Genomic DNA, 10,979 nt, shown 5'->3' with positions numbered 1-10,979 from the left:
AAGTCTGATGAGAGGAAGATTCAGGTGGTTCTCAGCTCCTTTCTTCTTCCCCTCTATTACAATAAGTCTTTTGTACCTCTTAATGTAATGAGATTTACCCCATTCAGTCTCCTCCATCCTCCCATTTCCTTACTGTCCCCCTTTTTAAGGAGGTATTGTTTTCAACTCATTCTGAGTCACAAAAAAGTCATGAGTGTCCATTACTTCTATCTACATATATTCTCTCTAATAGTGTTACAATTCTCAAGAGTTATGAGAATCTTTCTCCCAGGAAGGGATATAGTCAGTTTCATCTTATTGGATAGAAGTTTTTTTTTCCTTTACCCCCCTATTTTTAACCATTTCATGTGTCTCTTGAACCTCCTGTTTGATGTCCAAATTTTCTATTAAGCTTCTGGTCTTTTCATCAGGAAGTGTTGGAAGTCTTCCATTTCATTAAATGTCCATCTTTTCCCCTGGAAGAGAAGGCTCAGCTTTGTTGGGTAGTATATTCTTGGCTGTATTTCCAGCTCCCTTGCTCTTCAGAATATCTCATTCCAGGCCCTTCGATCCCTTAATGGTGGTACAGCCAGGTCCTGTGTAATCCTTACTGTGGCTCCTTGGTATCTAAATATTTTCTTTCTGGGTTCTTGTAGGATTTTCTCTTTGATCTGATAGTTCTGGAGCTTGGCCACAACATTCCCTGGTGTTTTTGTTTTGGAATCTGTTTCTGGAGGGGACCAATGTATTCTTTCAATAACTATTTTGCCCTCTGGTTCCATGATATCAAGGCAGTTTTCCATCACTAAATCTTGTAATATTAAGTCCAGGGTTTTGTTCTCTTCAATGTTTTCAGGAAGACCTATAATTCTCATGTTGTCCCTTCTCAATCAATTCTCAAGGTCACTGGTTTTGATGATGAGGTATTTTACATTTTCTTCTATTTTTTTATTTTTTTCTTTTGTTTAACAGACTCTTGCTGTATCATGTAGTCATTGGTTTCCACAGACTTCATTCTTTTTTTTAGAAAAGAATTTTCTTCATTTACCTTTTTCAGCTCCTTTTACAATTGGTCAATTCTATTTTTGAAAGAGTTTTCCATTTTACCAATTGAGGTTTTGAGAGAATTATTTTCTTTTTGTATTTGTCCAATTGTATTTTCCAATGATTGATTTCTTGTTGCAAGGTGTTAATTGCCTTTCCCAAATTTTCCCATTGATTTTTAAACTTCTTCCTGATTTCTTCAAGGAAGTCTTTCTGTACTGGAGACCAGGTCATATACTCCTCAGAGGTTCTAGGTCTCTCTGAGTTAGGGTCTTTTCCTTCTAGGAATTTTTTTCTATGGACCCTCCTTTCTCTGACCTTTCTTAATTTTCCTAAGACCTTATGTTGCTGAGGGGCTGATTCACAGAGCTTTGGTGTTGAGATCCCTAGAGGCTTTACTCACTAGGTTTAGTAAATCCAAGTGGATTGGTCAGTAGGCTGTGTTGGTTGCTTTCTCTGGAGTATCTGTGACCTTAATTTGAAGCCCGTTCCCTTAACCTTGAGGTAGAACTTCTCCTCATTTCTCTTTCTAGATTTTGTAGATCAGATTTCTATTAAGAGTTTTGTTTCATATTATATATGAGGGAAGATCAGGAGAGAAGATCAGGAGACTAGCACTGTGCCTGTCTTCTCTCTGCCATATTGACTGGAAGTCCATGACAGCTCTCTTATAGAGTGGGCCTGTATAGGTATTCATGACAGTCCTCTCTTAGGAAAGCATTAAGAACAGAATAGAAAAGAGGGGCCATAATCATTTTTATTCCTTTTAGAAATCAGCATCCTACCTGGATTAGCCATTTGGCTTTTAAACAGCTTAAGCCTATTCTCTTTCAGAAATTTGGACTTATCAGTATTGTCTTCTCTTGTTATAAAATTTTGTCTTTAAAAGAATCCAGAGACTGGATCTCAGGGCCTGTCCCATAACTCCTTTTTGCCTCATTTTCCTGAGCTTACTTGATGAATGAAGCCATAACCAAGATTTTCCTTCCAACAATTTTTTTTCTAGAAACTTTAGTGCATGGAGGTCCTTCTCATACTCCTAGAAAGAAAATGCCTGCCAGGCCTTGGCCTTGACCTGGCCTATTTCTTTCCACTCCCTTTAACTGAAGGAAGAACTTGAAAATTTAAAAAGGTCTGGAATATTTTGGTCTTCTTATCTTCCCATCAGTGTCCTAGTATGTAGCCCCATATCCTTCACATCAGTGTTCCCACCAGTTGATGGAAGTGTCTACTTCAGGAGCCAAGAACGTTCTAGATTCATGAATATATAAGGAGACTGTTAAAAGACTGAGTAAAACCTCTGATCCCCCCAGAACTGATAGAAATTATTTGGAGTAAACAGGAACTATGATTCACTTCCTTGCCACATGTGAACATTGGCTAAGCCTGAGTCCCAGTTTTCCTGAACTTTATGTACTTGTCAGAAAGCCTATCACAGACTTTTGGTAGGGTATTTCATATTAACTGTTCTTTTGTACCTCCTTGGAAAACACCTTTTTCATAAAGTTACTTAAGGCTGAATGACGAAATGAATGGTTTTAGAGAATTATGTTTGTCTACTCAGAGGTTTGTACTTGCACCTACTGGGAATCTGACTCAGTAAATGCTGGAATTAAGATAAAATTATTCTGAATATAATCTTCCCTTAACCTAGCCTTGAATAATGTAAATTTGTAGTTGTAGAACATTGGTCAGAATCCTTCCTCCCTCCCTTCTTTCCTTCCACCCTTCCTTCCTTCCTTCCTTCCTTCCTTCCTTCCTTCCTTCCTTCCTTCCTTCCTTCCTTCCTCCCTTCCTTGTAATTCTTACTGAGATAACTCCTACCAGAGAAAATCAATCTTTCCCCTGCAATCAAAAAATCTTAGAGAGTAGCCTAGGGCATACAAATTTGCCTAGAAACACATAGTTTTTCATTGTGACATATGGATAAAATGAAATCTTGAGTATTCTGCAGCTGCAGCATTCCTCTGATCTATTACTTGAATTCCCATTTTTTTTACTCTTCTATACAAATCTTTAAAGATTAGATTGGAAGATGACTTTCTTATCCATGTCAATCTCTTTAGGCATCTTCTACTGCTTTTCCTAATATGAATCATTTCTTCTTGAGTCCTCAGAATTTCTTCGTCATAGATTCACATTTTCCTTGGGCTAGTTAGAATATATTAAAGTATTGGAGTCAACCTTATCATTTCTCTTTTTATTTGAAGTGGCATTCCAGAAACCTAGAAAGCATGAAATATTTTCTTTTTTGTTTCGCTCCTGAACTCATTGATCTCAAGAAGGTAGCTACCATAAAAGATTCCTTGATTTGTGGTTTAGCAGTTTGTTCTTTTCCAATGGTCAGAATCATATCCAAAATAGCACTTTCTCTTATTACTTACCTTTTAAAATAGGATATTATTATTAAGGCAGATTAATCATTTATCAGATGCTCTGCTTTTAGCAGAGAGGCCTAATAGATATTTAAACAGTTGAAGTCTTCCATCACTTCAATAAACCAGTTCCACAAATGCATTTTACATCAAGTGAATCATCTCCTGGCATAAACTACTCAGTTTGTACTCATTCATTTGAGTGACAGTCTGTCTCATGTAGACTATGGTCAGCATTATTTTTGATGGTTGAGATAGTTAAGTTATAAATTTATTTGTTGAGTAGTTAAAGATTTCACAAGTTGCTGTGACAATTCTCACCAAAAAATAGTGGTGGTCAGTTGTCTTGTGGGGAATCTTTCAGATCCTACTCAGGAGGTTAGTCTTCTGCTGAGAAACACACAAACTATGTGATCTTACAGCTTGGTACATCCTGCTCACCATGATGTAGCCTTCAAAGGCTGAGAGTGACCTCCTTCCCACAGAAAAGACATCTCAAAAGAACTTTAATAAAAACAAATTGAAGTTAGAGGAGACAGTATGGAGTACTGGCTCTAGAGACAAAGATCCTGAGTTTGATTCTCTACCTCTGATGTGTGTCACAGAGACAAGTCACTCCCAGTTACACATTGGTAATTGAAAGGTAAATGACAATCCCCTGAAGTCCCCTCAAACTCCATATCTATGATTCTAAATTATTAATATACCAAATAAAAAATCTAAATATTTGAATCTGGTCAGTAGGCATAAGAAATGACTTCCTCATTAGTATTTTTTTGTCAAGAACATGGCAAATAAAGATTTTAAATTATTAAATGTAAATTATCAATTTAAATAATAATCATAACTATTTCCAAAGGAATATGTTTATAATAGATAGAAATTGAGAATTTAAAGAGGCATAATTTGGTCAAGCATATCTCTCTATTTATAATTTATGTGGCCACCCATATATTTTATTACTCTGCTTTTGTGCTCTTTTCAGTTCATAAAATGTCATATTTTGAACTCCTCTATCTTTTGACTTGCAAAATTGTTTAAGGGGTTTTGGAATTGGAAAGAAATTGGGCTGTGGAATTTCCTGTTTATTCTGGAAATATCATTATAAGGATAATTCTTAAAGTAATCTTTCTGTGATAAATTATGTCAAATTTTTTTTGTTAATCTTGGTGAATCTTCATATCTTAGGGAAGAACTTGGATTGCTATTAGGTTTCCTAAGTCTTATTTATGCAAAATGACTCAAAAAGCAGGACACAGTACTTTCACAGTAATATGTACTTGTTTCTTCTGCATTTGTGTGTACTATGATAGGCAAAAAAAGGCATTGTGCCAGAAATCAAGACTATCCCTTTTCTGCTTGATATCTGTGCAACCTTGGGTCAGTTATGACCTTTGAAAGACACAATTTTGGGGGGCGGAGCCAAGATGGCGACATGAAGGGATCGAGTCCTAGGAGCTCTCTGATAAAAACTCATAGACTAAGGACTCTAACTAACAGAACCCACAAAGGGACCCAGTGAGGCAGTTCTCCTACTCAAGGTAACCTGGAAAAGAGCAGAAAGGCTCTGCTCCCCTGGGCCAGAGGGGCAGCCCGCCAGAGGGGTGGCCCGCCACAGCCAAAGAACTTCAGCCTACCCAAGGCAGCCCTAGGGCACTGGGAGCCTCAGCTCACAGGAGGGGGAGTTGCCTCAGCTGCACCCCAGGGAGCACTGACACAAAGTGGGGGAACATGGGGGGACCTCTGCCAGAGCGAGCACGTGGAGCTCAGCCCTCAGGGCACACAGCCAGCAACCAGGTCTTTCTGCAGCCTAGACCCTGAAACAGAAGCAGGTGGAGCCTGTAAGCAGGATCCCCCAGGGCATGAGCCCACTGAGCTGAGGGAGGGGAGTGAAGAGAGACTTGCAGAGCTCTGTCCTCTGACCCCGGAACAGGACTCTAGGACTCTGGGGCTCTGACCACATTCAGATCCTAATCGCAGTCTAGGCCCCCCCACAGAACAGCAGGGCCCCGCCACCTCAGCCCCATGTCAGAGGGGGGCACATATGGTCATTCACAGACCAGGAGGGAGGACAGAGCCTCACACACTGCGACCCTTGTGGGAGTGTCCCAAAACCTCAGGAAGCACCCCCAAAAACAGGCTTAGTCTGGGAAAATGAACAAAGAAACAAGAGGAAGACCATTGAGAAATATTTTGCAAATGACCCCAAGAAAGATCAAAATACTCAGTCTGAAGATGAGGAAGCACAAGCTCCTCCATCTAAGGACTCCAAGAAAAAACAGAAATTGGGCTCAGGCTATGATAGAGCTCAGAAAAGACTTTGAACATCAAATGAGGGAATTGGAAGAAAAACTGGGAAAAGAAAGGAGAGAGATGCAGGAAAAACATGAAAATGAAGTCAGCAGCTTAGTCAAGGAAATCCAAAAAAATGCTGAAGAAAATAGCATGCTAAAAAACAGCTTAGGTCAAATTGATAAAACAGTTCAAAAAGTTATTGAGGAGAAGAATGCTTTAAAAAGCAAGATTGGCCAGATGGAAAAAGAGATAAGAAAACTCTCTGAGGAAAATAAATCCTTCAGACAAAGAATAGAATTCAGGGAGATTGATGAATTTACCAGAAATCAGGAATCAATACTTCAAAACCAAAAAAAATGAAAAATTGGAAGAAAATGTGAAATATCTCATTGAAAAAACAATTGATATGGAAAACAGACTTAGGAAAGATAATTTGAAAATTATTGGAATACCTGAAAGTCATGATCAGGAAAAGAGCCTTGACATCATTTTCAAAGAGGGCAAAATAGAAATGGAGAGAATCCACCGATTCCCCCGAGAAAGAGATCCCAAAAAACCAACCCCCAGGAATATTATAGCCAAGTTCCAGAACTCCCAAGTCAAAGAGAAAATATTACAAGCAGCCAGAAGGACACAGTTCAAATATCATGGAGCTGCAGTCAGGATCACACAGGACTTAGCAGCAGCTACACTGGAAGCTCGTAGGGCTTGGAATACAATATACCAGAAGGCAAAAGAGCTTAGAATGCAGCCAAGAATGAACTACCTAGCAAGGCTGAATGTCCTCTTCCAGGGAAAAAGATGGACTTTCAATGAACCAGGGGAATTTCAAATGTTCCTTTTGGAATGGCCAGAGCTGAACAGAAGGTTTGATCTTCAGATACAGGACTCGGGTGAAGCATGGAGATTGGAGGAGAGGGGGGAAATATGAGGGACTTAATGAGGATGAACTTCATGTATTCCTGCATAGAAAAATGACTCTGATAATACTGATATGAACCTTCTCAGTTAATAGAGCAGGTAGAGAGAGCTTTTATAGTTGAAGCACAGGAGAAACCTGAAGTCGAAGATAAAATATGGTGTAAAAATGGAGTCAATAAGAAAAAAAGGGAAATGGAATGGGAGAAAGAAAAAGGAGAGGGGGAATAGTCCAAGCTATTTCACATAATAAGATTTTTTATTACAATGAGCTATTGCAATGATATGGAAGGGGGGAGGCAAGGGGCAATGAGGGAACCTTTGCTCTCATCAGAGATGTCTAGGAGAGGAAACAGCAAATATACTCAATGGGGTATAGACAACTGGAGTAAGAAGGAGGGGGGAGCAGGGAGAAGGGGTGGGGATGTGAATAAAGAAGAGGATGGACCATGGGGGGACAGTGGTCAGATATAACACATTTTCTTTTTTTACTTCTTGCAAGGGGCTGGGATTGGATGGCCTGCCCAGGATCCTGGGGCCAGGTGGATGCTGGGCCTTAGGGGTGGTATGGGGGCTCAGGGCTTCTTGGCCCCAGGACCAGGGATCTGTCTGCTGCGCCACTCAGCGACCCTACAGCAGTCAGAGTGAAAGGAGAGAGAAAATATAGTACATGGTAGTGGAGAAATAAGAAAGGAGGGAGTTGCGATCAGCAATGCCAATGTTGGAAAAATATGGAAGTAACTTTTGTGATTGACTTATCATAAGGAATGTAATCCACTCACGACAGAGTTGATGGTGTTGGAACAAAGACTGAAACACAATTTTTGTTATTATTATTTGGGGGAGGGTGCAGGGCAAGTGGGGCTGGGTGGCCTGCCTAGGGCCACATAACAGGGTGATCATTGGGTGTCTGGGGCCGGATTTGGACCCAGGTGCTCCTGGCTCAAGGGCCAATGCTCTGTCTGCCACCCAGCCACCCCTACTATTATTACTATTTTATTTTATTTTGGGTCTTTTTTTTTCTTCTTTTTTGTTTTTGCAGGGCAGTGAGGATGGGGGGGGGGCTTGCATGTCACATGGCTGGGTGATTATTGGGTTTACGATGCTGGATGTGGACTCGGGTGCTCATGGCTCCAGGGCTGGTGCTTCGTCCATTGCACCACTTGGCCATACCTACAATTATTACTATTATTTTTTTTATTTTAATTTCCCCCCCCTTTACTTTTTTGCCCAAGCAAGTCTATCTATATTCATGGGGGTAGGGGTATTTTGTTTACTTGTAAACAAGTATATTTTATTAATGTAAAGAAAAACATTTGTATAAAATGAGAATAAAAAATAAATTTAAAAAAATAAAAATTAAAAAAATTTTAAAAAGACACAATTTTCTTTCTTTATAAAATGGAAATCATAATTTGTTTTCTTCCTAAGCAAACTGTTGTATCAGATGAGATAATCAAAGGGGAAAGTTTGATATGTAAAAGTATTACATATGAATTATAGTATCTTTTATTTTTGACTCTTTTCTGTCCTAATATTTTTAAATAATATATTTTGTTATGTTTTGTCTTTATATCACAGTAAATTCAATCTTCTATCAGAATGAATACTTATATGATTGAATAATAAGAATGGAAACTATTCAGCAAAAATTATTTGCTATAGTGACAACATATGAAAATGTATAAAATATTGTGTTCTAGTGGTCAGAAGGGGGGGTGTAACTTTCATTATCTGTTTGTGAAGGGGGGGGTGTAACTTTCATTATCTGTTTGTCTTTTTGTTTTTTCTCTCCCAGAATTTAATTGTCTTTTTGTTTACCAAAAGTTTTGTGAGAAAGTGGCAATCTGAAGGTTCACAAGTTCAAATCTAGCATAAGACACTTGCTATGTGCTCCTGGGCAAGTCACTTGATTTCTATTTACTTTAGTTCCTTCATCTGTAAAATGGGCATCATAAATGCACATTTCTCCCAGGGGATATTATTACAAGGATAAAAATGAGATAATATGGTATGCATGAAAGCTTTACAAACCTCAAAGTGCCATATAAATACTAGCTATAGCTATGGTTATGATTACCAGTGATCTTTTCATTTTTGTAGTCATTTTGATTAGTTTTTGCTGTAAATCTCATGATTCTTTAAATGCTATGTCATTCCTTATTAAACAATGATATTTTATCTTTTATAGTTTTAAAAACCCAGTTGATGCAGTCCCAGTTTTCTACCAATCTTTTAAAAACACAAAAATATTTTTATAAAGTTTTTGATACATTTTGGGCATTGTTTGTGTTTTTAATGTTCTGGATTTATTCCCAATTGTGGGATTGCTTGATCCATAAGTATGCATAATTCCAAATTGTTATACATAACTATTTTTCTCCTTCACACATCTAGAGGTAATGTATCTATGAGTCTATCTTCTTAGATTCCTCTCAGTATTACTTATTCTCATTCTTTGTTGTTTGTCAATTTAAATGATATGAAATGAAAGTTTTTTAACAATTGTTTGAATATGCATTTCTCTTACTAGTAGTATTTTGTTTCACATGGTGATTTATATTTTATTATTCATCTTTTTAACATTCAACAAACATTTATCAAATTTTTCCATATGACAGACACAGTGGTGATTTAAAGAAAGGGCAAACCTGTCTTGACTCTCAAGAAATGCATCATATTGGAGGAATACAGTGTACTTCTTTCCCTGTTTCTCTGTAATAATACCCTTTTCCTAGGGGAATAAAGTCTGGTTATCAGTAGGATGCTACTATAAATTTTGCCATTCCTAAAAGTAGACCTCTTCTTTTTTCTCCTTTGTCTACTTCCTGTTTGAATTCAACAGTTGAGGTAATAGAAGATAGAAGAGAGTTAATCCAAGAAGTGTTTATTTCTTCATTCATTAAGATATTCTTATCAGCATAGTAAACTAAAGATTACAAAGCAAGAAGATAAATTTGCCTTCAAACACATCACTGGGATTTTATGAGTTATGACTCTTGATTAGCATATGGTGATGGAAATACGCATTGTCTTTGGAAGCACAAACTTTTTTAAATATATGCATTCAATAAATATCTTAATGAATGAAGAAATAAAGACTTCTTGTATTAACTCTCTTGGATATTCTTTTTATTCTATCATTTATGTTGCTTTCTTTGATTTCTAACTTCATAGAAAAATGTAAATAATTGGCTTCTTGTGCCTTTGTTTCAAATTTAAAGTCATCTTGATCAGATTTAATTGTCTTCATTAAATAGTTGTCTCATTGTCCAAGATTCCTTCTTAAATCATGGTATAAAAATCCATTTCTTTCCCAAATATTTTCTTTTTAATTGTTTTTATTTCTCCCCCTCCAAAAGTTCCTTTCTCCACTGAAGCACTCTTAATTGTCAACAGTGATGAATGTCACCTATCATCCATAGAGCTTTAGTTCTGTGCCAAGGATTTCATAATCTCTAGCAACATTGGCAGCATCATTTGTCTCTATATCAATGACCAGTTTAGTGCAGTTGTTGCTCATCACTATTGTCATACTTGACAAGTGGCACTTAAACCTCTTTTTCTTGATGATTTCCAATGAAAAGAAGAAGTGTCTTCTGGGGATAATCAAATCTCTTTGGAATTGATCTGATTGTTATGAAGTTTCTCCCTGTATCAAATCTAATTTTGCAACCTCACTCATTGTTCTTAGTTTGCTCTTTGAGTGAGGTGAGATAGAAAGAATCTGATAGAAAAATCTGTCCTCCAAATGTTTCTTTTCTCCACGTTAAACAGCCTTAATTCCTTCAATCCCTCTACATGACAGGAATCTTGTCTCTTTATTGTACCTATTTTCCTCCTTATAAAATTCTCAAACTTGTGGATGTCTTTCTTTAAACACAGGGGTTAATAATGAACTGGTAATTATAAATATGATCTTATCAGGATATTTTGTGAAATCCTGGCTTCCTCAGTATTGCTACAGATCATATTGGTAGTTTTGAGTGCTTTATCAACCTTTTCACTCATTACATGTTTTGACCCAACTGCTGTTTCATTATGCCTCCTTATCTTGTGTTTGTGAAAGTACTTTTTTAAACTTAAGCATAATTTCCACTTATCATTACAGAATTTCATTATATTAGATTTGATCCATTATTTAAGCCTGTCATTCTGTTTTTCAGTATGTTAGCCACTCTTCCCAACTTTGTATTTCTGTACTCTCATAAATATTCTAATAAATTTTTTGTCATTAATAAAAAATAGGGCCAAGGGCAGATTTCTGGACTACTCTACTAGAAACCTCCTTCCTAGATGATATTGATCCATAAATGACTACTATTTGAGTCTGCTCATTCAATTATTTCTTGATCCATCTAATTTGTA

The sequence above is a fragment of the Macrotis lagotis genome, chromosome 6 (genome assembly GCF_037893015.1).
Source record: "Macrotis lagotis isolate mMagLag1 chromosome 6, bilby.v1.9.chrom.fasta, whole genome shotgun sequence".
NCBI classification, from domain to species: Eukaryota; Metazoa; Chordata; class Mammalia; order Peramelemorphia; family Peramelidae; genus Macrotis; species Macrotis lagotis.
This window is presented reverse-complemented; position numbering follows the sequence as displayed.